The sequence below is a fragment of the Arachis ipaensis genome, chromosome B10, assembly GCF_059453495.1.
Source record: "Arachis ipaensis isolate K30076 ecotype BB chromosome B10, ASM5945349v1, whole genome shotgun sequence".
NCBI classification, from domain to species: domain Eukaryota; kingdom Viridiplantae; phylum Streptophyta; class Magnoliopsida; order Fabales; family Fabaceae; genus Arachis; species Arachis ipaensis.
In genome coordinates, this window is record NC_142435.1 from 55,834,966 (window position 1) to 55,861,799 (window position 26,834).

Sequence of the window (26,834 nt, forward strand, 5' to 3'; positions counted from 1 at the left end):
CCTAAAAAAATATGTTTTACTCTTAAGCACAATTTATGAAGAATTCATAAACCCATGCTATTTTAATGAATAAATGTAGGAAAAGTTAATAAAATCCACTCAATTTAACACAAGATAAACCATAAAATTGTGGTTTATCAAAGTTCGATGAAGAATTACAGTTCAAAACAGAAACAGAAAAGCGCAAAGCGTTCACACGATAACTAAAAGCGTAAAGACACAAGATACAACATTAAACATAATACAATAATAATCAAGATAGGTATATATAAGTATAGTAGTCATAAGAACTCTAGCCGTAGTGTTCATACACTAGTCTGAGCTATAGGGTCGGGTTGGTTGGAGACAAAGGGACCGCCTCACGAAAGGTTGGCCCGCTACAAACCTCTTCACAAAAGAGCTCGGAAAAGACGCCACAGAGGCCCAAGGAGGCCTAAAACAAAGAACCACCACTTTCTAGGACGCGGTTGACAAAAGATACGATCTCACCTACAAAAAGATAAGATAAGATAACAAACTTATCTCGAAGGGAGATCGTCATACACCACTATAAATACACTGGAGCACCCAAGTATAACTCATACTCCAATTACTAAAAACCTGCCTAAAGCTAGCCCATACTGACTTAAGCATCAAAGTCTCTTGCAGGTACCAGCCCCCAGTGATCAAGGACCAGCAGCACCTCAAACTCCAACAAGTCGGACGCAACAGGTTTAACCAGACCAAAAGTTCTCGTCCAAGATCGACCTCAACATTTCAGTTAACCCTCGAAACATTGACGCTGTTGCCGGGGACCTGGAAATCATCCCAATATCATAGCAAATGGCCCTCCTAACAACGACCACACCTCCGGCTTGGAAGAGGTTACACCGACAAAAAATGCGAATGTCACACCACCATCACCGAAAGAAGCGAACCACTCCAAAGGAGACAAACAGGCTCAAAACGCAGAAATCCTATACGCCATTCGTGAGCAACAGGATCGCCTCAAACAGCTTGAACAAGGGGCCGAAAGACAGCGGGAAGCCGAACGAGACTTGCAAAGAGAAACACGACGGCGCAAAGAGCTAGAAGAAAAAAGGAGGACCAACCCACAGACATGCCCAGGAAATACCATAACTATACCCCTCTTTGGGTATCTTTAGTGGACGTCTACCGGGATATATGCAACACGGAAAAGATCCCACCACCCCCACTCAATAAAACACAAAAGGGGAGGAAGTCGGACTGAGTACTGCGAATACCACAAAATCTACGGGCACCCCACAAACGAATGCTACGACTTGAAGAATATCATAGAAAAATTGGCCCGAGAAGGAAGACTCGATCGATTCCTAGCCAGCAGAACGAACGAAGAGGGAGGACAAGCTGAACGCCCCCTCACACCCCGGAAAGGCACATCCATATGATCAATGGAGGATTCGCAGGAGGAGGGATCTCAAAGTCATCCCGCACAAGACACCTTAAGGAAATATACCATGTCAGAGAAGGGAATAGGTCGCCCGACCTCCCCATAAGCTCTTTCACCAAGAAAGACGCCGCTGGCATCATCCCTGGGCATGACGATCCTGTGGTTATTACCATTATACGGGCCAATGCCAACCTCCACCGAACCCTAGTCGACTAGGGAAGCTCGGCAGACATCCTATTTAAATTTGCCTTCGACAAGCTCGGATTACAAGAAAAAGAGCTAAGAGCATATCCCAATAGCTTATTCGGGCTACGAGATGCTCCAATCCAACCCCTTGGATACATCCCACTACACACCACCTTTGGAAAGGGAGCCCAATCTAGGACGCTAAGCATAGACTACATCGTAGTCGATGTGAACTTCGTATACAACGCCCTTATAGGTCGGACAACCTTAAACCAGCTCACCGCAGTAGTTTCCACTCCACACTTATGGATGAAGTTCCTGACTCCCGAAGGAATAGGCACTATTAAAGGAGCCCAAAGGCTCGTGCGACACTGCTACAATGAAAGCGTGAACCTTAAGGGTGACCCTGGAGGAAAAGAAGCTAACGCTATTGAGCTCGGAGGAGCCCGGGTTCGCGACGAACTCGGTCCTCAGCCAGAAGGCAAACCTAAAGAAGTACAAGTCAGAGACACCCTAGACAAAACAACAAGTATATGAGCAAACCTGAGAGGAAATCTGAAGGAGCAGCTAGTGAAGCTCCTAAGGGAGAATTCCAACCTCTTCGCCTGGAAAGCCGCTGATATGCCTGGCATAGATCCCGGCTTAATGTGCCACAAACTAGCAGTGTACCCCCGAATCTCAACCAATACAATAAAAGCGCAGAAAGCTCGGCCAGAAGAGATCACAAGTCGTGGAGGAATAGGTGCGAGCCTTGCTGGAGGCAAGGTTCATAAGGGAGGTTAAAAACCATTATGGGTGGCCAATGTCGTATTGGTAACAAAGCTAAATGGAAAGTGGCGGATGTGCGTATATTACATCGACCTCAATAAAGCCTACCCAAAAGACCCCTATCCCCTCCCGAACATCGACACCCTGGTCGATGCGTCGTCAGGATACAAATATCTTTCCTTTATGGATGCCTACTCCGGGTACAACCAGATTCCAATGCATCAACCCGACTAAGAGAAAACATCGTTCCTAACCCCGAAAGCAAACTACTACTACATAGTAATGCCGTTCGGACTCAAGAAAGTGGGGGCCACATATCAGAGGTTATGAACAAAGTATTTGCCGACCACATTGGGAAACAGATGGAAGTTTATGTGAATGACATGCTAGTAAAAATCTAAAGAGAGGAAACACTGCTGCCCGACCTTGCCGAAGTATTTGGTACTATAAGAAAGCATGAGATGAGGCTAAATCCCACAAAATGTACCTTTGCGTTAGAATCTGGCAAATTACTAGGTTCATGCTTACCCAGAGAGGAATTGAGGCGAAACTGAACAAATGCCAAGCCATACTCAACATGAAAAGCCCGACCTGCATAAAAGAGGTACAATAGCTAAATGGAAGAGTGGCGGCTCTGTCCAGGTTTCCAACTGGATCGGCACTAAGATCCCTCTCTTTCTATGCAATACTAAGGAGAGGAAAGAAGTTTGAGTGGACCCTAGAGTGCAAAGAAGCCTTCCAAGACTTCAAAACATTCCTGGGGCAACTACCCATCCTGACCCAACCTCGACAAGGAGATGAACTGATACTATACCTCGCCGTAGGAAGTCGGGTGATAGCATCAGCACTAGTTAGAGAAGATGACAATGGACAACAACCCATCTACTTCACCAGTAAGGCTTTACAAGGAGCTGAACTGAACTACCAAAAGATAGAAAAGTTCGCCTACGCCCTCATACTCACCGCTAGAAGACTTTGACCATATTTTCAAGCCCACACAATCTGATGCGGACTAATCAACCCATGAAAGGCATCTTCAGAAAACAGATTTAGCCGGAAGAATTATACAATGGGCGGTCGAGGTATCCGAATTCGACCTCAAGTATGAAGTTCGTACCACCATTAAATCCGAATACCTGGCCGACTTCATCGCAGAATACACAAACACCTGATGGGTGGAAATCAGATTCCACACCAAAACTCACCGGCAAGTGTATCGGGTCACATCAAGTAGTAATTACTTACAAGAGTGAGGTCGATCCCACAGGGATTGATGGATTGATCAATTTTAGTTAGGTGATTGGTACGCAAAATCGTGATTATTCATTCCCTGGCTATAGTGCCAAAAACTTGGTGTGGGAGAACGTGATTTCAAGACTTCTTCACAATTCTGTGTAACTGACTAGCAAGTGTACTGGGTCGTCCAAGTAATAAACCTTATGTGAGTAAGGGTCGATCCAACAGAGATTGTGGGCTTGAAGCAAGCTATGGTCATCCTTGAAAATCTCAGTCAAGCGGATTCAAATGGTTATGAGGTTTTGATTATTAAAATTAAATAAAATAGAAAATAAAATAGAGATACTTATGTAATTCATTTGTGAGAATTTCAGATAAGCGTCTGGAGATGCTTTGTTGCATCTGAACTTCTGCTTTTCTATTGCTTTCTTCCAACCATGCGTTACCTCCTTCCATGGCAAGCTGTATGATCCTCTCGGATGAAAACAAATCCATATGCGCTGTCACCGCACGGCTAATCATATGTCGGTTCCCACTAGCGTCAGAATAGGACCATTGTCCTTTTGCACACTGTCACTACGCCCAACATTTGCATGTTTGAAGCTCAACACAGTCATCCCTTCCCAGATCCTACTCGGAATACCACAGACAAGGTTTAGACTTTCCGGATCTCAGAAATGCTGCCAATGGTTCTAGCCTATACCACGAAGATACTAATCTCATGGACTCAGTCTGTGTATTAGATATCCAAGAGAGTATACTCCAGCTGTCGTGCAATGACTACGTTAAACATCATGTAGATCGCTTTTTGGTTGTCAGGCACGCGATCTTGGCTAAGCGAGTAATGAAGATTGGGTGATTGTCACGGGTCACCCCATCATTCTGACTTAACTGAATTAAGTACGAGAGTATATCTTGGAGAAGAAAAAGGCATGAATTGAATAGAAAACAGTAGTAATTGCATTAATTCATCAAGAATAGCAGAGCTCCACACCTTAATCTATGGGGTGTAGAAACTCCACCGTTGAAATTACATAAGTGAAAAAGGTCTAGGCATGGTCGTGAGGCTAGCCTCGATTGTCTAAGGACTAAACGTTCCAAAAATCAAAAAGATCTTCCAAAGATAAATCTCTAAAAGTAGTTTTTATACTAGACTAGTAACCTAGGTTTACAGAATATGAGTAACTAAGTGCAGATAGTGTAGAAATCCTCTTATGGGGCCCATTTGGTGTGTGCTTGGGCCAAGCATTTAAGCTTTTTCGTGCATAGTCTATTCCTGGAGTTAAACACCAGTTTTTGTGCCAGTTTTGACATTTAACTCCAATTCTGGTGCCAGTTTGGGCGTTTTACGCCAAGATGTTTTAGGCTGACTTTTAACGCCAGTTTGGGCCTTCAAATCTCGAGCAAAGTATGGACTACTATATATTTCTCAAAAGCCCAGGATGTCTACATTCCAACGCAATTGAGAGAACGCCAATTGGGCGTCTGTAGCTCCAGAAAATACACTTTGAGTGCAGGGAGGTCAGAATCCAACAGCATCTATAGTCCTTTTTCAGCCTCTGAATCAGATTTTTGCTCAGATCCCTCAATTTCAGCCAGAAAATACCTGAAATCATAGAAAAATACACAAACTCATAGTAAAGTCCAGAAATGTGATTTTTGAATAAAAACTAATAAAAATATAGTAAAAAGTAATTAAAACATACTAAAAACTATGTAAAAACAATGCCAAAAAGGGTATAAATTATCCGCTCATCACAACACCAAACTTAAATTGTTGCTTGTCCCTAAGCAACTGAAAACAAAATAGGATAAAAAGAAGAGAATATACAATAAATTCCAAACTTATTACTAAAGATTAGCTTCAACTAGATGAGCGGGACTTATAGCCTTTTGCATCTGAACAGTTTTGGCATCTCACTTTATCCTTTGGAGTTCAGAATGATTGGCATCTATAGGAACTCAGAATTCAGATAGTGTTATTGATTCTCCTAGTTCAGTATATTGATTCTTGAACACATCTACTTTATGAGTCTTGGTCGTGACCCTAAGTATTTTGTTTTCCAGTATTACCACCGGATACATAAATGCCACAAACACATAACTAGGCAAACCTTTTTAGATTGTGACTCAGCTTTGCTAGAGTCCCCAGCTAGAGGTGTCCAGAGCTCTTAAGAACACTCTTTTTGCTTTGGACCACGACTTTAACTGCTCAGTCTCAAGCTTTCACTCGACACCTTCACGCCACAAGCACATTGTTAGGGGCAACTTAGTTTAGCCGCTTAGGCCAGGATTTTATTCCTTTGTGCCCTCCTATCCATTAATGCTCAAAGCCTTGGATCCTTTTTCTACCCTTGCTTTTTGGTTTAAAGGGTTACTGGCTTTTTCTGCTTGCTTTTTCTTTTCGCTATTTCCCTTTTTTTCAAATTTTTTTTCGCAAGCTTTTTCTTGCTTCAAGAATTAATTTTATGATTTTTTAGATTATCCATAACATGTCTCTTTCTTTCTTTATTCTTTCAAGAGCCAACAATTTTAACATTCATAAACAACAAATTCAAAAATATGCACTGTTCAAGCATTCTTTGAGAAAACAAAAAGTATTGCCACCACATCAAAATAATTAAATTAATTTCAAGATATAATTCGAAATCATGTACTTCCTGTTCTTTTGCAATTCAAAACATTTTTCATTTTAAGAAAGGTGAAGGATTCATAGGACATTCATAGCTTTAAGACATAGACACTAGACACTAATGATCATGTAATAAAGACACAAACATAGACAAAACATAAAGCATAATTCGAAAAATAGAAAAATAAAAACAAGGAAATTAAAGAACGGGTCCACCTTAGTTATGGCGGCTAGTTCTTCCTCTTGAAGATCTTATGGAGTGCTTGAGCTCCTCTATGTCTCTTCCTTGCCTTTGTTGCTCCTCCCTCACGGCTCTTTGGTCTTCTCTAATTTCATGGAGGAGGATGGAATGCTCTTGGTGCTCCATCCTTAGTTGTCCCATGTTGGAACTCAATTCTCCTAGGGAGGTGTTGATTTGCTCCCAATAGTTTTGTGGAGGAAAATGCATCCCTTGAGGCATTTCAGGGATTTTATGATGAGGAACTTCCTCATGCTCTTGTTGAGGTCCATGAGTGGGCTCTCTTGTTTGCTCCATCATTTTCTTAGTGATGGGCTTGTCCTCTTCAATGAGGATGTCTTCCTCTATGACAATTCCAGCTGAATTGCATAGGTGACGAATGAAATGAGGGAAGGCTAACCTTGCCAAGGTAGAGGGCTTGTTTTCCACCTTGTAGAGTTCTAGGGATATGATCTCATGAACTTCTACTTCCTCTCCATTCATGATACTATGGATCATGATAGCCCGGTCTACAGTAACTTCAGACCGGTTACTAGTAGGAATTATAGAGCGTTGGATGAACTCCAGCCATCCCCTAGCCACGGGTTTAAGGTCAAGCCTTTTTAGTTGAACCGGCTTGCCTCTCGAGTCTCTCTTCCATTGAGCTCCTTCCACACAAATGTCCATGAGGACTTGGTCCAACCTTTGATCAAAGTTGACCCTTCTAGTGAAAGGGTGAGGATCTCCTTGCATCATTGGCAAGTTGAATGCTAACCTCACATTTTCTGGACTAAAATCCAAGTATTTCCCCTGAATCATTGTTAGCCAATTCTTTGGGTTTGGGTTCACACTTTAGTCATGGTTCTTAGTGATCCATGCATTGGCATAGAACTCTTGAACCATCAAGATCCCGACTTGTTGAATGGGGTTGGTGAGGATTTCCCAACCTCTTCTTTGAACTTCATGTCGGATCTCTGGATATTCACTCTTTTTGAGCTTAAAGGGGATCTCGGGGATCACCTTTTTCTTGGCCATAACTTCATAGAAGTGGTCTTGATGCACTTTTGAGATGAATCTCTTCATCTCCCATGACTCAGAGGTGGAAGCAATTGTCTTCCCTTTTCTCTTTCTAGAGGTTTCTCCGGCCTTAGGTGACATTAATGGTTATGGAAAACAAAAAGCTTTAGCTTTTCCCACACCAAACTTAGAATGGTTGCCCGTCCTCGAGCAAAAAAGAAGAAAGAAAGGAGGAGAAGAAGAAGAAATGGAGGAGATGGAGTAGTAGTGTGTATGTTGTGTGAAGATGAAGGTGATAAGGAGGGGTATTTATAGGGTAAGGGAGAGAGGGTATTCGGCCATGTGTGGGTGGGTTTTGGGAGTGAAATGGTTTGAATTTGAATGGTGAGGTAGGTGGGGTGTAATGATGGATGGATGTGAGTGGTGAAGAGAATATGAGGAAGAGGGTAGGATTTGATAGGTGAGGGGTGTTTGGAGAAGAGGTTTTGATAGGATTGGTCAAGGGTATTTGGGGAAGAGTGTTATGGAAAAGTGTGAAGAGGAGAAAAGAAGAGGTGGGGTAGGTGGGGATCCTGTAGGTCCACAGATCCTGAGGTGTCAAGAAATTTGAGTCCCTGCACCATTCTGGCATCTAAACGCCCATTCTGTGCCAATTCTGGCATTTAACGCCAGCTCTGCTACCTTTCCTGGCGTTAAACGCCACTCTGCTGTCCATTTCTGGCGTTAAATGCCAGCCAGATGCCAGACAGCTCTTTCTGGTGTTAAACGCCCAGAGTGCTGCCCATTCTGGCATTTAACACCCAGAATGCTGCCAGGCTGGGCGTTAACCGCCCATTCTGCTATCCTTACTGGCGTTTAAACGCCAGTAAACCTGTCCTCCAGGGTGTGCTATTTTTAATGCTGTTTTTCATTCTGTTTTTGATTTTTCATCTATATTTTGTGACTTCACATGATCATCAACCTAAAGAAAACATAAAATAATAATGGAAAATTAATAAGTATAATTAAATAACATTGGGTTGCCTCCCAACAAGCGCTTCTTTAATGTCAATAGCTTCACAGAGACTCAGAGCTTGATGTTGGCCTCCCAACACCAAACTTATAAGTTGAGTGTGGGAGTTCTATTTGACTCTGTGTTGAGAGAAGCTTTTCATACTTCCTCTCCATGGTTACAGAAGAAGATCCTTGAGCCTTAAACACAAGGTGGTCCTCATTCAATTGAAGGACTAACTCTCCTCTGTCCACATCAATCACATCTCTTGCTGTGGCTAGGAAGGGTCTTCCAAGGATGATGAATTCATCTTCTTCCTTCCCAGTATCTAGGATTATGAAATCAGTAGGGATGTACAGGCCTTCAACATTCACCAAGACATCCTCTACAAGTCCATAAGCCTGTTTCCTTGAATTATCTACCATCTTTAGTGAGATTCTTGCAGCTTGCACCTCAAAGATTCCTAGTTTCTCCATTATAGAGAGAGGCATGAGGTTTATCCCTGACCCCAGGTCACACAGAGCCTTCACAAAGGTTATGGTGCCTATAATACAAGGTATTAAGAACTTTCCAGGATCCTGTTTCTTCTGAGGTAATTTCAGTTGAACCAGATCATTTAGTTCATTGATGAGCAATGGGGGTTCATCCTCCCAAGTCTCATTACCAAATAACTTGGCATTCAGCTTCATGATTGCTCTTAGATATTGAGCAACTTGCTCTTCAATAATATCTTCATCCTCTTCAGAGGAAGAATACTCATCAGAGCTCATGAATGGCAACAGTAAGTTTAGTGGAATCTCTATGGTCTCTATATGAGCCTCAGATTCCTTGGGTTCCTCATTAGGAAACTCCTTGGAGGCTAGTGGACGTCTATTTAGGTCTTCCTCACTGGAAATCACTGCCTTTCCTTCCTCACTAAGTTCGACCATGTTGGTTATATTTATGGCCTTGCAATCTCTTTTTGGATTATCTTCTGTATTGCTTGGGAGAGTACTAGGAGGGATTTAAGTAACTCTTTTACTCAGCTGACCCACTTGTGCCTCCAAATTTCTAATGGAGGACCTTGCTTCAGTCATAAAACTGAGAGTGGTCTTAGATAGATCAGAGACTACAGTTGCTAAGTTATAGTGGCTTTGCTTAGAATTCTCTGTCTGTTGCTGAGAAGATGATGGAAAAGGTTTGCTATTGCCAAACCTATTTCTCCCACCATTATTGTTACTAAAGCCTTGATTAGACTTCTATTGATCCTTCCATGAGAAATTTAGATGATTCCTCCATGAAGGATTATAGGTGATTCCATAGGATTCTCCCATGTAATTCACCTCTTCCATTGTAGGATTCTCAGGTTCATAGGCTTCTTCTTCAGAGAAAGCTTCCTTAGTACTGCCTGTTGCAGCTTGCATACCAGACAGACTCTGAGAAATCATATTGACTTTCTGAGTCAATATTTTGTTCGGAGCCAATATTGTATTCAGAGTATCAATCTCAAGAACTCCTTTCTTCTGAGTTGTCCCATTATTCACAGGATTCCTTTCAGAAGTGTACATGAATTGGTTATTTGCAACCATTTCAATGAGTTTCTGGGCTTCTGCAGGTGTCTTCTTCAGATGAAGAGATCCTCTAGCAGAGTGGTCCAATGACATCTTGGACAATTCAGACAGACCATCATAGAATATACATATGATGCTCCATTCTGAAAGCATGTCAGAAGGATACCTTCTGATCAATTGCTTGTATCTTTCCTAAGCTTCATAGAGGGATTCACCTTCCTTCTTTCTGAAGGTTTGGACTTCCACTCTAAGCTTACTCAACTTTTGAGGTGGAAAGAATTTGGCCAAGAAAGCATTGACTAACTTTTCCCAAGAGTTCAGGCTATCTTTAGGTTGTGAGTCCAACCATGTCCTAGCTCTATCTCTTACAGCAAAGGGGAAAAGCATAAGTCTGTAGACCTCAGGATTAACCTCATTGGTCTTAACAGTGTCACAGATTTGCAAGAATTCAGCTAAGAACTGATGAGGATATTCCAATGGAAGTCCATGAAACTTGCAATTCTGCTGCATCAGAGAAACTAATTGAGGCTTAAGCTCAAAGTTGTTTGCTCCAATTACAGGAATTGAGATGCTCCTTCCACAGAAGTCAGAAGAGGGGGCAATAAAGTCACCAAGCATCTTCCTTGCATCTCCACCATTGTTGTTGGGTTCGGCCATCTCTTCTTCTTTTTCGAAAAATTCTGTCAGGTCCTCTTCAGAGTTTTGTGCCTTAGCTTCTCTTAACTTCCTCTTTAGAGTCCTTTTAGGTTTTGAATCAGCTTCAACAAGAATGTTCTTATCCTTGCTCCTGCTCATATGAAAAAGAAGAGAACAGAAAAAAATAGGAATCCTCTATGTCACAGTATAGAGATTCCTTTATGTGAGTAGAAGAATAGAAGAGTAGAATGAAAAAGAGAGAAGATGAAGAATTCAAACACAGAGAGGGAGAAATGGTTCAAATTATAAGAAGAAGAGAAGTGTTAGTAAATAAATAAATAAATAGAAAGAGATGAGAGAGAGAGAATTCGAATTTTAAATTAAAATAAAAAGAAATATTTTTATTTTTATTTTAATTATTAGTTAGAGTTCGAAATTAAGAAGGAAAATAAGATAAAATTAGAACTTAAGACAATTAGTTAATTAAAAAGGAATTTTGAAAAAATGGTGAGGAGTTTTCGAAAATAAGAGAGAGAAAAGTAGTTAGGTAGTTTTGAAAAAGATAAGAAATAGTAAACTTTTAAAATCAAACTAAAAGTTAAGTGGTTAATTGAAAAAGATTTAAAAGTCAATTTTGAAAAGATAAGAAGTTAGAAAAGATTTTGACATTGATTTTGAAAAATATATGATTGAAATTTATTTTGAAAAGATTTGATTTTGAAAATTAAAGTTGATTACTTGACTAACAAGAAACTAAAAGATATGATTCTAGAATTTAAAGATTGATCCTTTCTTAATAGGCAAGTAACAACTTGAAAATTTTTTAATCTAAACATTAAAGGTTAGCAATAATTTCGAAAATATGAAACAAAATTAAGAAAAATATTTTGAAAATCAATTTTGAAAATTTTCGAAAATAATAAAAAAATAAAAAAGATTTGACTTTTGAAAAGGATTTGAAAAAAGATAGAATTTTTAATTTGAAAATTTGACTTGACTAACAAAAAACAACCAAATTTTAAAAGTTTTTGACTAAATAAACTTAAATATTCAAAATTTATGAGAAGAATAAGGGAAAGATATTTTTTTTAATTTTTGAATTTTAATGAGGAAAGAGAAAAACATCAAAATGAAACATGACATAAAAATTATGAATCAAAACAAGAAAAATATGCAAGAACACTTTGAATGTCAAGATTAATACCAAGAACACTTTGAAGATCATGATGAACAACAAGAACATATTTTTTAAAATTTTTAAGAAAAGAAAAATATGCAAGACACCAAACTTAAAATTTTTTAAACTTTAGACACTAATAAATAAAAAATGCATATGAAAAACAAGGAAAGACACAAAACAAGAAAATGTAAAGATCAAACAAAGACAATCATCATGAACAACTTGAAGATCAATGAAGAACACATGCATGAATTTCTCGAAAATTAAAAAGATGCAATTGACACCAAACTTAAAATTTGACACAAGACTCAAACATGAAACATAAAATTTTTGGTTTTTATGGTTTTATTAATATTTTTTTGGATTTTTCGAAAATTATGTTGGAAAAAGAAAATAAAAAAATAAAAAGATACAAAATTTTTAATAAGAATTCCAGGAATCATGCAATGTTAGTCTAAAGCTCCGGTCCAAAAATTTAGACATGGCTTAATAGCCAGCCAAGCTTTATGTGAAAGCTTCGGTCCAAAAGATTAGACATGGCCAATGGCCAGCCAAGCCTCAGCAGAGCATTACATACAACAGCCATATTGATGGGAATCAAAAAGCTCCTGCAATAATAAGTAGAATCCTCGGTCTAAAAGAATTTAGACATGGCTTGACAACCAGCCAGGCTTCACATATCATCTGAAACTCTAGAATTCATTCTTAACAATTCTGAAGAAAAAAAAATTTGTATAATTTTTTTTGAATTTTTTGAAAATTAAAAAGCTTAAAAATAAAATAAAATTATCTAATCTGAGCAACAAGATGAACCGTCAGTTGTCCAAACTCGAACAATCCCCGACAACGGCGCCAAAAACTTGGTACGCGAAATCGTGATTATTCGTTCCCGGGCTATAGTGCCAAAAACTTGGTGTGGGAGAACGTTATTTCAAGACTTCTTCACAATTCCGTGTAACTGACCAGCAAGTGCACTGGGTCGTCCAAGTAATAAACCTTACGTGAGTAAGGGTCGATCCCACGGAGATTGTCGGCTTGAAGCAAGCTATGGTCATCCTTGTAAATCTCAGTCAGGCGGATTCAAATGGTTATGAGGTTTTGATTATTAAAATAAAAATAAAACAGAAAATAAAATAGAGATACTTATGTAATTCATTGGTGGGAATTTCAGATAAGCGTCTGGAGCTGCTTTGTTGCTTCTGAACTTCTGCTTTCCTATTGCTTTCTTCCAACCATGCGTTACCTCCTTCCATGGCAAGCTGTATGATCCTCTCGGATGAAAAAAATCGATATGTGATGTAACGACATGGCTAATCATCTGTCGGTTCCCGCTAGCGTCGGAATAGGACCATTGTCCTTTTGCACACTGTCACTACGCCCAACATTCACAAGTTTGAAGCTCGTCACAGTCATCCCTTCCCAGATCCTACTCGGAATACCACAGACAAGGTTTAGACTTTCCGGATCTCAGGAATTCTGCCAATGGTTCTAGCCTATACCACGAAGATACTAATCTCACGGACTCGGTCCGTGTATTAGATATCCAAGAGAGTATACTCCAGCTGTCGTGCAATGACTACGTTGAACATCATGTAGATCGCTTTGTGGTTGTCAGGCACGCGATCTTGGCTAAGCGAGTAACGAAGATTGGGTGATTGTCACGGGTCACCCCTTCATTCTGACTTAACTGAATTAAGTACGAGATTATATCTTGGAGAAGAAGTAGGCGTGAATTGAGTAGAAAACAGTAGTAATTGCATTAATTCATGAAGAACAGCAGAGCTCCACACCTTAATCTATGGGGTGTAGAAACTCCACCGTTGAAATTACATAAGTGAAAAAGGTCTAGGCATGGCCATGAGGCCAGCCTCCATTGTCTAAGGACTAAACTTTCCAAAAATCAAAAAGATCTTCCAAAGATAAATCTCTAAAAGTATTTTTTATACTAGACTAGTAACCTAGGTTTACAGAATATGAGTAACTAAGTGTAGATTGTGCAGAAATCCACTTCCGAGGCCCACTTGGTGTGTGCTTGGGTTGAGCATTGAAGCTTTTTCATGCATAGGTTGTTCCTGGAGTTAAACGCCAGCTTTTGTGCTAGTTTGGGCGGTTAACTCCAATTCTGGTCCCAGTTCGGGCGTTTTAATCCAAGATGTTTTAGGATGACTTTGAACGCCAGTTTGGGCTTTCAAATCTCGGGCAAAGTATGGACTATTATATATTACTAGAAAGCCCAAGATATCTACATTCCAACGCAATAGAGAGAGTGCCAATTGGGCTTCTGTAGCTCCAGAAAATCCACTTCGAGTGCAAGGAGGTCAGAATCCAATAGCATCTACAGTCCTTTTTCAGCCTCTGAATCAGATTTTTGCTCAGGACCCTCAATTTCAGCCAGAAAATACCTGAAATCATAGAAAAACACACAAACTCATAGTAAAGTCCAAAAATGTGATTTTTGAATAAAAACTAATAAAAATATAATAAAAGGTAATTAAAACATACTAAAAACTATGTAAAAACAATGCCAAAAGGGTATAAATTTTCCGCTCATCAGTGATGAATTTAGTTAAGCGAACAGTTGATGAATGGAGTAATTTTGAGTGACAGAAGCTAAATTGCAAGTAAATAGAAGTGCAGAATGTAAATTTAGCAGAAAAATAGAGTGCAGAAGGTAAATTGACTGAATCTAAAGATGCAGAAAAGGTAAATTGCAAGTAACTTAAAAAACAAGGAAGTAAAAGAGCTGAGACTTAAATTGCCAGAAAAGTAAATTGCAGAAACTTAGAGTGCAAGAAATGTAAAAGAGCTGAATCTAAATTGCTGAGAAATGTAAATTCCTTGAAGAGTAAAATGGTTTGGGTGTTAGGACTTGGAATTGAACCAGAAATTGCAAGATAAAGCAAATCAGAAAGCTCTGAGAAGCAAGACTTCAAATCTGGAGCTTAGTAGTGATAAATCCCAATTTTGTGGTTTATATTGTGTAGAATTTGGGGGGTTTTGTCAATATTTTCTGCACTTATTCGCAAGAAATGCATGGTTTTGTGTTCTCTTCCTAATATTGCTTTATGATGAAAAACATGCTTATTTTGCCTTATAATTACAATATTTTGATCCTCTTTTATTACCATTCGATGTCATTACGTATTTGTTGAGTGATTCAAGGATCTATAGGGCAAGAATGGCCTAGAAGAGAGAAAGAAAGAATGTGCAAGAGGAAGGAGCATGAGGATTTGGATTTTGGGAATTTCAGCATGGGCGCGCACGCGCACTTCACGCGCACGCGTGGATATTGACAGCTAGAAGTGGCGCGCGTAGATTGGCGCATCCGCGCGGATTAGAAAAATCCCACCGATGCGCAGGCGCACATGGCGCGCACACGTGGCTCACAAAATCAATCGGCGTGCACGCGTGCATGGCGCACACGCGCGATGAGCTGCACGTGACCTCATTAAAGGAAATCGTGCCTGGCGATTTCTGATGTTCAAGAGGCCCAAATTCAAGCTGGTTCTGCATGGAAAAGACACACGGATGCTAGGGTGAAAAGGGGGGATCATTCATTCACACTTAGACATAATTCTTAGTTAGTTTTTGGTTTTTTTCTTCTAGGGAGAGAAACCCTTATTCCTCTCTAGAGCTAGTTTGATTTGATCTTCCCTTGTTGAATTCTGACTTGGATCTTGTTGGATTACTAGTTTTGATTACTTAATTTGAATTCCTTAGCATGATTTTGTTTAGATATTGTATTAGATTTATGTTTTCTTGTTATTTGTCATTTTATACCCATTTCATGAATCTTGTGGATCTTGAATTGTTATTATTGCATTGATGATTTTCATGATTAATTGTGTTGTTCGAGCGATTCTATATTGATAATTATTAGTGGGTACTTGTTAATCTCAATTTAATTGCATTTTGGAAATGTCTTTTACTAATGCTTACCATGTGTTTGATGAAATGTTTCCTTTGATTATGGAGTAGTTTTCTTTACTCTTGGTTTAAGCTAAGGGAATTGAGTGACCTTGAGTCATTGGGTCTCATTGAATTGGTGATTTGAGAACCCTTGGTGATCACTTTGATACCCATTGACACTAACCCACTACTAATCTAATTAGTAGATAGGTTGGGACTTATGGGTTGATGTGATCAAACCTATTTAACGTACTTCAAGTCTAGGAGTAGACAATACGTACTTAAGGCTTTTGAGAAGTAGGCTTAGTGGGTTGGTACCTCATAATTATTAATGTTTGATATGGAGACAAGGATGGCGATCTCAATTTCCATGCTTAGCCAAGAGTTGCTTCTATTATTTTTATTCGAGAATCCAATTTCCTAACTTCTTTGTCTTAGTTATAGTTATTTGTTTAGTTTTAAAGTAGAATTGTATTAGATATTATGCTATGAGTTTGGAATTGCTCACATCTTGCTTTAGTTATTTGAATTAGTTTTTTGCACTTAAAGATTACTTGCTTGTTAGGATTCTTAGTTTAATTTCTTGCTCACGACTTACAACCCCAGAAATTCTAACCAATGTTGAAGCATATGTTTGCCCATTTTCCTTGTGAGACGACCCGGGGTTTGAATACTTCGGTTATTTTTATTGGGGTTGAACTTGTGACAACCAATTCCTTCTAAATTTGATCCGCAGATTATTTGTCGGTTGAGGACTATACTTGCAACGCGAAAATCTTGTGAAATTCCTTACTGACGGTATTCCGAGGCCATCAAATTTTTGGCGCCGTTGCCGGGGAGTGGTTGATGAATATTTTGGTGAAAAATAAATTTCTCCCAAAACACACAAATCTAACCGGCAAGTGTACCGGGTCGTATCAAGTAATAAAAACTCACGGGAGTGACGTCGATCCCACAGGGATTGAAGGATTGAGCAATTTTAGCTTAGTGGTTAATTTAGTCAAGCGAATCAAGAATTGGTTGAGTGTTTTGTGATTTGCAGAAATTAAATTGCATGGAAGTAAAGAGAACAGGGAATTAAAATGCTGAATCTTAAAGAATAAGAAATTAAATAGCAGAAACTTAGAATGCAAGAAATGTAAATTGCTGAATCTTAAAGTGCAAGAAATGTAAATGGCTGGAATTGTAAAGGGTATTGGGGATTGGATTTGCAGAATTTAAACAAGGAAAAGTAAATTTGCATCAAGCAGAGAAGTAGAAGAGGGTTTGGGTTGAATCGGATCTTGAAGCAGTAAAGTAAATGAACATTGAAAGCAAGCAACAAAATGTAAATTGGGAATTTAGATCTCAGGACCCAGAGACTAGAAAACTAAGTCTAGATCTCAATGCCTTCCTAGATCCAACAAGAACAATTGCAAAGGAAATTGTAAATTGCAAGGAAAGTAGATGAGAATCAAGTAACAGAAACGGAAATTCAATTGCAGTAAATAAACAGAGAGATCTAAGGATGAGATTGAAACAGAATTTCTTCAATTCTTCAACCCAAGATCCAAGACAATAGTAATTGAAATTGAAAGCAATAAAACTGAGAGGAGAGAAGTGTATTTTCCTTCCCCAAGACAAAGAAATTAAAGATCACTCAATATCAAAAGCTCTCCGAAAACTATTATGAAAATTCCAAAAGAAAGCTCCCCGAAGAACTTGAATTCTATCCTATTTATACACTTTCTTCCAATGATCTTCAAGCCTTGAGTTGGGCCTTTGCTCTTGGTGGAATTGGGTTGAAAGAGGCCTTGGTTGATTGCTCTTGGAGTTTGAAGAGGAACCAAAATGAACCAATTGAACCGGGTTTGAGTTTTGCAAAAGTTGGACCAAAAGTTTGAGCAAAAGTTAGGGGTCTAACTTTTGCTCCAACTTTTCATATCAGCTAACACCACTTTGCTGATACCAACGTTGGTGCCAAAGTTAGGGGTCTAACTTTGGCCCTAACGTTGGCCTTACCTTGTGTACTTGTGGCGCCAACGTTAGCCACCAAGTTAGGGGGCTAACGTTGGCGCAAACTTTTGCTCCTCCTTGTGATTTTCATGTGCCAACGTTAGCCACAAAGTTAGGGGGCTAACGTTGGCGCAAACTTTTGGTGCCCAGGGAGGTTTTCTTCAAGTTCCAACGTTAGCCTCCAAGTTAGGGGGCGAACGTTGGCGCAAACTTTTGGTGCCCAGGGGTGAATTTCATGTGCCAACGTTAGCCTCAAAGTTAGGGGGCTAACGTTGGCGCAAACTTTTGGTACCCAGGGAGTGATTTTCAAGTTCCAACGTTAGCCTCCAAGTTAGGGGGCTAAGGTTGGGGCTAACTTTTCAACCAAAAGTTTGTGCAAAAGTTTGATGCTAACTTTAGGTCCAGCTTTTTGCTTCCTGGTTCAATTTCACTTATTCCATTGTCCTCTCTTCACTCCTAGCCATTCCTTCTTGCTTCAACCTTTCTCCAAGCTTTCTTCACCTATCATTAATCAACCAAACACATCAAAGCTATGCTTAAAATCATGAGATATTTATTCTATCATAATATGCAACAATTATAGCATAAAACCTCATGAAATGGCATGAATTCATACATGGTTGATTCAATTAAGGGAAACATGAAAATCTACTCAATTAGCTTGCTTATGGTTCAAGAAAGAGCATAATTCTAATGAAAACAAAAGAAAAAGACTAGTTAAAATAGTCTAGGATGACTTGTCATCACAACACCAAACTTAAAGCTTGCTTGTCCCCAAGCAAGAAAAGATTTATTGAGAAGAAAGAATGAAATGGAAGAGGATGTTCATGCTAGCAGAGTATTATTGATAGTTCATGGGGTTTTGTGTGGATATGTAAATACTCACTTCTTACTGACTCCTAGGCCTAGAAAGTCTCCTTCAAGCTTCAAGTAACATACTGCTATGACCTTTCATTATTCCTTTATCCTTGGCTATTACTTTGTTTATAAGCTTTATTTGAGTGTCATGTGTAGCAAGTTCATTTTCTTTTCTTTATACTTGACACATTATTCACCATAGACACTTGGCTCACATTCCTTCTTAAAACATTGATGCCCAGCACCTCTTTGGGTTACTAAATGCCTTGTAGTTAGGTTGCTCTTGATAGTGGACTTTCAGCTGATGATCCCGGATTAGTTAACCCAAGTCACCGAGTGTTGATGCACTCCTAAGAGCTTACTAATCCAAGCAGATCCTAGTACAAAGACACCACAGGCATATATTTTAAAGTTCAAGCTATTGGTGTCCAGCTTTGTTTCTTTTTGTTTCCTTTTGTTCTGCCACTTTTTGGCTATCTTTTTTCTTTCCTTCTTTTTGTTTTTCTTTCTAACCAAGGAATTTTTTATTTAATTGAGATTCATAGACAGTAGGCCACTCTTTACTTAGAAGGAGATATCCTGGCTCTTTATTCACTAAAAGTGAGCTATTATACAATCACACACATACCACCACTTACTTTTATTCTACTTCTATCTAACAGAGACTATCTTGCTTCACATTCAAACTTTTTCTTTTATTGAACTTAAAGATGCAGGGGACAACACATGCTTCTTGTCAAGTGAAAATAAACACACAAGCACACACATAAACTAGCCTACTTATTTTAAAAGAAACAAACATAATGCAAAGACTTTTAATTAAAAAGAACTACTTAAAAATGCAAAGACAACTTAGAACAGATAGAATGCATGCTTTTTTCTTTGTAGTGATGAACAAGGAGCAAGTCCACCTTTCATTTGTCATGCCTTTTCTTTCTCCTTTCATACACTTGGCTGCTAGTGTTCCCACCATCCGTGTTTGGTGCCTGTTGACCTCGCCAAAAGCCAGCCTTATTCATAGCCTCCTCCACTCTATCTTCAAGTCTCATAGCATTGCTTACCTCTACCTCACTTCTCTTTTTGAAGAATTCATCAAAAGTTGGGAAAGCCAGATCCATGTTGTGCAAATGTTCTCCAATATAGTTCAGTTTGATTTGGCTATTGATGTTGTAATCGGCTTGCACTTCATACCATGCATCTTGGAGTGTTGTGAACTCTTTGAGAGCCCTCAAATTTTCAGCTTGCATTTGTTCCAACTTCCCAAAAGATTCATGAGATTGAAAGGCATGTTCTTCTTGCATCACAAGGAATCTTGACTCGAATTCACTTTGTTTGTTCATTATTCTTAGCTCCCTTTCTTCTTGTGCTTGTTGGTTTTTCATGTACAGAGAATGGTATTCCTCTTGCCTTTCTTGGATTCTCATGTACTGTTGTGACAATCTTCCTATTGCTTCTTGCATTTGAGTCATATCCATATTGCCATGTGGGAAAAAGTGTGGCTGTTCCTCCTCCTCTTGTGGCTCTTCTTCTATGTGTGGCTCATCTTCTTCCATTGGTTCTTCTCTTTCCCTTCTTCCATGTGGTCTTCGGCTTTGATGTGCTTCAAGGGGCATCATCATTCGTTCAATGGTTATGGGCATGCCTTGGCTTAACCACATTGGATTTTCCTCTTCCATTGGAACTTTAGCCTTTGCACACAACCTCCAAATGGGACTCGGATAGTACAACCAAGATCCGGCCGAATTCTTCTCAGCCAGCTTTTGAATGTCTTTTGCAAGGATTTCATGAACTCTTATCTCTCCTCCCACAATGATGCAATGCAGCATCACGGCTCTCTCCCTGTTAACTTCTGAGGTGTTCACTGTGCCCAGAATTGATCTTTTCATCAACTCATACCATCCTTTTGCTTCCGGGGTGAGGTTACATCTCTTCAGGAACTTATATCTGTTCTTGTTATCTCCTTCCCACTCTGAGTTCTCAAAACAAATGTCTCTCGCAATCTCCTCATAATCCTGATCCTCATTCAATCTTTGTTGGTATCCCGGTTCATCAAAGCGGACTGACTTTAGTTTCAAGACTTTCTTTATTGCATCCGGGCTAAAGTCTACTTCCACCCCCCGCACATAGCTCTTGTACGTTGGGGGCTCACGCAGTCAAGCCTTGGGACATTTGCATAGAACTCTCTTATGATATTGGCATTGATTCGGATGGCTGGTGATGCAAGTTCCTCCCACCTCCTCTTCCGAATTTTGTCCTTCATTTCTTGACATCTATCATCCGGCAACAAGAATGGAATTTCAGGATAGATTCTTTTCTCGTTCATCCATTGAATTTGCATTTGATGAAACCAAGACTTGAATCTCCGTTGGTCATATTCATGTGTGTCTTCCTCCACTATAGGATCTTTCCCTTTTCTTCGTTTGGTTCTTGAGGAGGAGGCCATGGTCACTTGGTTGGTTGAGAAGGAGTGTGAAGAATGTTGGAGAGTTTGATGTGTGTTTGGAGCAAAAAGAAATTGAGACCGAACTTGCTATGACAAGAAATGATGAAGAGAATTTTAAATGGTTGGAGTTTAAAGTGAGAGAAATGTTGCACAGAGCTTGTTATGTTGAGGAGTCATGAAGGGAGTGAAGTTTCCAAGGTTGGAGTGATTCGGTCATGTGCATGGCTTGAAGGTGGTATGCTTTTAAATGAGCAATGAAGGGCTGGGATGCAATTAGACTTATGGAGATCAAAGGTATGCATGTAAGGATGAATGAAGACAAAGTTTGCTCCTTCCCTTGCCTTTGCCATGATCATTCTCAAGGAGTGGCAGATTTCTTTTTCGAGGCATGTGATGGGATTTTGTCCTCATGCTATGCTTTCCTTTGTCTTGTCTTTTTCTTTGAAGATTCTTTGACCTCCTAGTCACCACAACAAGACAACATACATTAGTTTTATCCAACCGTGGCAAGAATGCTCTTTTTATTAATACTATGTGAACCATCAATTCTTATATCATTTGAACCGTGACACTCTCCTTTGAGGACATCAAACTTAATGTTTGGTCATATATAAAGAAAGTGAGTATCTTCCTCCAATTAGTGATATTCAAATGTTAAATGTTCATAAGAATTGTTTTCATCATATTTTCTTTTTCTCCTTTTTTTTTTCATGAAGGATCAATTGTATCCCTAAATCGGTGCACCAAGGTTTGATGAACACCAAACTTGTTTCTTGTCAAAGGGTACATCACAATTAATGCCTTCATTTCCGGAAAAGAATTTTTTCATTTATAAGATTTTGGAAAACCACAATTGTATGATTATTGATGCATGAGTTTCTACTTTTCATGAAGCTATGTGGACACCAAACTTAGTGTTTGGCCATATGCTTTGTCAAGATACTCCAAACATGAAAAATGGAATTATATGTAACATTGGTTTAGTGTGCTTGAAGGCACACCAAACTTAGCATATGTTTCAAAATAGTGCATGCAGTCAATGGACATGTTCATGAAAAGAGAAAAGAATTCATGCTCAATTGATCATAACTTATTGAATTTAAAATGACATGAATCTTAAAGCATGGGTTGCCTCCCATGGAGCGCTCTTTTATTGTCATTAGCTTGACATTGAGGCTTTCTTTTATGGTGGTTGGTGCTTGTAGGGCCTCAATTTGTCTCCTCTGACCGTGATCCTCTTCTTTGTTCTCTGGTGTTCAATTTCAGCGTGCTCTAATGATAGTATGTTGCTGACAGTGTAGTAATCCTCGGTTTGTTGATTTGCCCCCAGCTGTTGATATATCAGTTGCACTTTGTCACCTTTGGAAAGCCCCTCTGTTGGAATCTTTCTGTTCTTCCAACCCCTTTTTGCTTTGTTTCTGCGTTTCATCTTTCCTTTTGTTGTTCTTTCTTTTCTGGCCATAGGTTTTCCTTGGGGACCTCTCTTTTCAGTGGCCAATACTCTAATATCCTGTTGGGCTTTTTCATCAGTCTGTACAATCCTTATCATTGGGATGTTGCTGTGACTTTCCTGGTCATTTTTCATATAGTCTTTCTTCTCCTTGCTAAATTGTGCCTCTGGTAATACCTTCAGAGTGACACTCTGGTCATGCATCCTGAGAGTTAATTCCCCTTCCTCTACATCTATGATAGCTCTAGCAGTGGCCAAGAATGGCCTTCCCAGTATAACAGAGTCACCATCATCATCGTTTGATTCTAGAACCACAAAATCAGCAGGGTATATAAAGCTATCCACCTTGACCAAAAGATTTTCAATTATACCCCTGGGGTATACCATTGACTTATCTACCAGCTCCAGAGACATTTGTACTGGTTTGACCTCTTCTATATGCAGATTTTTCACCAGGGAAGATGGAATTAAGTTAATACTTGCTCCGAGATCGCACATTGCTTTAGTGATGGTCAATTCCCCAATGGTGCAAGGCAACAGGAAGCTCCCTGGGTCCTCAAGCTTGGGAGGAAGCTCCTTTTGAATCAAGGCCCTGCATTCCTCAGTAATCACCATGGTTTCTTTCTCATGCCAACTTCTTTTCTTGTTGATAAGATCCTTCAGAAACTTGGAATATAGGGGCATTTGCTCAAGTGCTTCAGCCAAGGGAATATTAATTTCCAGCTTCTTGAAGGTCTCAAGGAACTTGTGAAAATGCTGGTCTTTAACCTCTTTGTTGAACCTCTGGGGATAAGGCAGTGGAGGTGTGATGCTCTTTCCTATTTGCTGCTGTCCCTGAGCTACTTCCTTTGAGCTATGTGGCTGGTTGTCCTTCTCTTTAAGTTTCTCAGTGCTTTTGTTTGGCATCACAACTTACTCCTTAGCTTCATCTGCCTTTGTTTGATTCTCATCCTCTGTTGGTTCTTTGATGTTCTCTGCTTGCTTCTTTGTAGTGTCATTGTTGCTTATCAATGTTCTCCCACTCCTTAATTGTATTGCCTTGCATTCCTCCTTGGGATTTGGAATTGTGTCACTGGACAGTGAGTTTGAAGGTCTCTCAACAGATACTTGCTTGGAGAGTTTCCCCATCTGTCTCTCTAGGCTCTTCAGGGAGGCTTCCTGATTCTTGGTTACCATTTCCTGGTGTTTCAACATTTTGTCTATCATGGCCTCCAAGTGAATGATTCTTTGGGCTTCAGGTGATACTTGAGGTGGGTTATGAAATGTGGGTTGTGGATGGTAGGCATTTTGGTTGGTGGGTTGGTTATTAGATTGGTATTGGTTGAGGTTGGGGTAGTTGTTTTGAGGTTTTCTGTAGGGGTTTTGGTTAGTCTGCTGCTGGTTGTAGTTTTGGTTGCTTCTTGGGTTATGTTGGTTTGAGTTCCTCTGCCATGGTTGTTGGGTTTGGGTATGGTTATCTCCCCATCTGAGGTTTGGGTGGTTCTTCCAGGATGGATTGTATGTATCACCATACACTTCATTTGGTCCTTGGTTGTGTATATACTGTACTTGCTCTTGTTGTTGTTCTTCTTGAGTTTCTTCACTCTGTCCCCATGTGGTTGATGGTTGGCTAGTATTAACTGCTGCAACTTGGAGATTATCAATCCTCTTGGCCATTTGCTCAAATTGTTGTTGAATTTGCTGCTGCATTAATTTGTTTTGAGCCAGGATTGAATCCACTCCTTCTAGCTCCATTACTCCTCTCTTTTGTGATGGTTGGCAGCCTCTTTGATGAGCAAAGAAATATTGGTTGTTGGACACCATATCAATGAGTTCTTGAGCCTCCTCTGCAGTTTTCATGAGTTGCAAGGAACCTCCAGCTGAATGATCCAAAGCTTCCTGGGATTTCAGTGTTAAGCCTTCATAGAAGTTCTGAAGCTTCTCCCACTCATTAAACATGGCAGGGGGACATTTCCTGATCAGAGCCTTGTACCTCTCCCATGCCTCATAGATGGGTTCGGCCTCCATTTGTGTAAATGTTTGAACCTCAGCCTTTAACCTTATAATCCTCTGAGGTGGATAAAATTTTGCAAGGAACTTAGTTACCAAATCATCCCAGTTGTTGATGCTGTCCCTTGGAAAGGATTCCAACCATTGAGTGGCCTTGTCCCTGAGAGAAAATGGGAATAGCATCAGTTTGTAACTGTCAGGGGGCACTCCATTAGTTTTGACAGTGTTGCATATCCTCAAGAAAGTGGATAAATGTTGGTGTGGGTCCTCAAGTGGTCCTCCACCAAAAGAGCAATTGTTCTGAACCAAAGTGATGAGTTGTGGCTTGAGTTCAAAATTGTTAGCATTGACATTTGGAGCCAAGATGCTGCTCCCATAATGTCTAGGATTTGCAAAGGTATAGGAAGCCAAAACTCTCCTCTGGGGTGGGTTGTCATTGTTGTTGTCTTCTCCACCTGGTGGATTGGTTGAATGTTCCTCCATCTCTTGGAATTCTTCGTCTGATTCCTCTTCTCCAACAATATTTTTCCCTCTTTCAGCTCTTCTTAACCTCCTGAGAGTTCTTTCGTCTTGTTCATGAAAATTGGGTATGGTTCTTCTTGTACCTGACATACAAGTAGAGCATGAGAAATGCACAAAACCAGTGACACTTCAATCTACTGTTATATTGAGGTGTTAGTTAGTTTAAGCAAAAAATCAAACAGTTAGTGGGTTAATCAAAATTAAAGGCAAAGTTCTTGATCTAGATCACCACCTCACTTAATCATTGTCAATCTAATCAATCCCCGGCAACGGCACCAAAAACTTGATGAATATTTTGGTGAAAAATAAATTTCTCCCAAAACACACAAATCTAACCGGCAAGTGTACCAGGTCGTATCAAGTAATAAAAACTCACGGGAGTGAGGTCGATCCCACAGGGATTGAAGGATTGAGCAATTTTAGCTTAGTGGTTAATTTAGTCAAGCGAATCAAGAATTGGTTGAGTGTTTTGTGATTTGCAGAAATTAAATTGCATGGAAGTAAAGAGAACAGGGAATTAAAATGCTGAATCTTAAAGAACAAGAAATTAAATAGCAGAAACTTAGAATGCAAGAAATGTAAATTGCTGAATCTTAAAATGCAAGAAATGTAAATGGCTGGAATTGTAAAGGGTATTAGGGATTGGATTTGCTGAATTTAAACAAGGAAAAGTAAATTTGCATCAAGCAGAGAAGTAGAAGAGGGTTTGGGTTGAATCGGATCTTGAAGCAGTAAAGTAAATGAACATTGAAAGCAAGCAACAAAATGTAAATTGGGAATTTAGATCTCAGGACCCAGAGACTAGAAAACCAAGTCTAGATCTCAATGCCTTCTTAGATCCAACAAGAACAATTGCAAAGGAAATTGTAAATTGCAAGGAAAGTAGATGAGAATCAAGTAACAGAAACGGAAATTCAATTGCAGTAAATAAACAGAGAGATCTAAGGATGAGATTGAAACAGAATTTCTTCAATTCTTCAACCCAAGATCCAAGACAATAGTAATTGAAATTGAAAGCAATAAAACTGAGAGGAAGAGAAGTGTATTCTCCTTCCCCAAGACAAAGAAATTAAAGATCACTCAATATCAAAAGCTCTCCGAAAACTATTATGAAAATTCCAAAAGAAAGCTCCCCGAAGAACTTGAATTCTATCCTATTTATACACTTTCTTCCAATGATCTTCAAGCCTTGAGTTGGGCCTTTGCTCTTGGTGGAATTGGGTTGAAAGAGGCCTTGGTTGATTGCTCTTGGAGTTTGAAGAGGAACCAAAACGAACCAATTTTACCGGGTTTGAGGTTTGCAAAAGTTGGACCAAAAGTTTGAGCAAAAGTTAGGGGTCTAACTTTTGCTCCAACTTTTCATATCAGCTAACACCACTTTGCTGATACCAACGTTGGTGCCAAAGTTAGGGGTCTAACTTTGGCCCTAACGTTGGCCTTACCTTGTGTACTTGTGGCGCCAACGTTAGCCACCAAGTTAGGGGGCTAACGTTGGCGCAAACTTTTGCTCCTCCTTGTAATTTTCATGTGCCAACGTTAGCCACCAAGTTAGGGGGCTAACGTTGGCGCAAACTTTTGGTGTCCAGGGAGGTTTTCTTCAAGTTCCAACGTTAGCCTCCAAGTTAGGGGGCTAACGTTGGCGCAAACTTTTGGTGCCCAGGGGTGAATTTCATGTGCCAACGTTAGCCTCAAAGTTAGGGGGCAAAAGTTGGCGCAAACTTTTGGTACGCAGGGAGTGATTTTCAAGTTCCAACGTTAGCCTCCAAGTTAGGGGGCTAATGTTGGGGCTAACTTTTCAACCAAAAGTTTGTGCAAAAGTTTGATGCTAACTTTAGGTCCATCTT

General features: G+C 39.7%; 1 pseudogene; it reads right to left on the reverse strand.

The window, feature by feature from the left end:
- Positions 1 to 1,900: 1,900 nt before the first annotated feature.
- On the reverse strand, positions 1,901 to 9,534 carry LOC148580127 (uncharacterized; annotated as a pseudogene).
- Between the last annotated feature and the right edge of the window lie 17,300 nt (positions 9,535 to 26,834).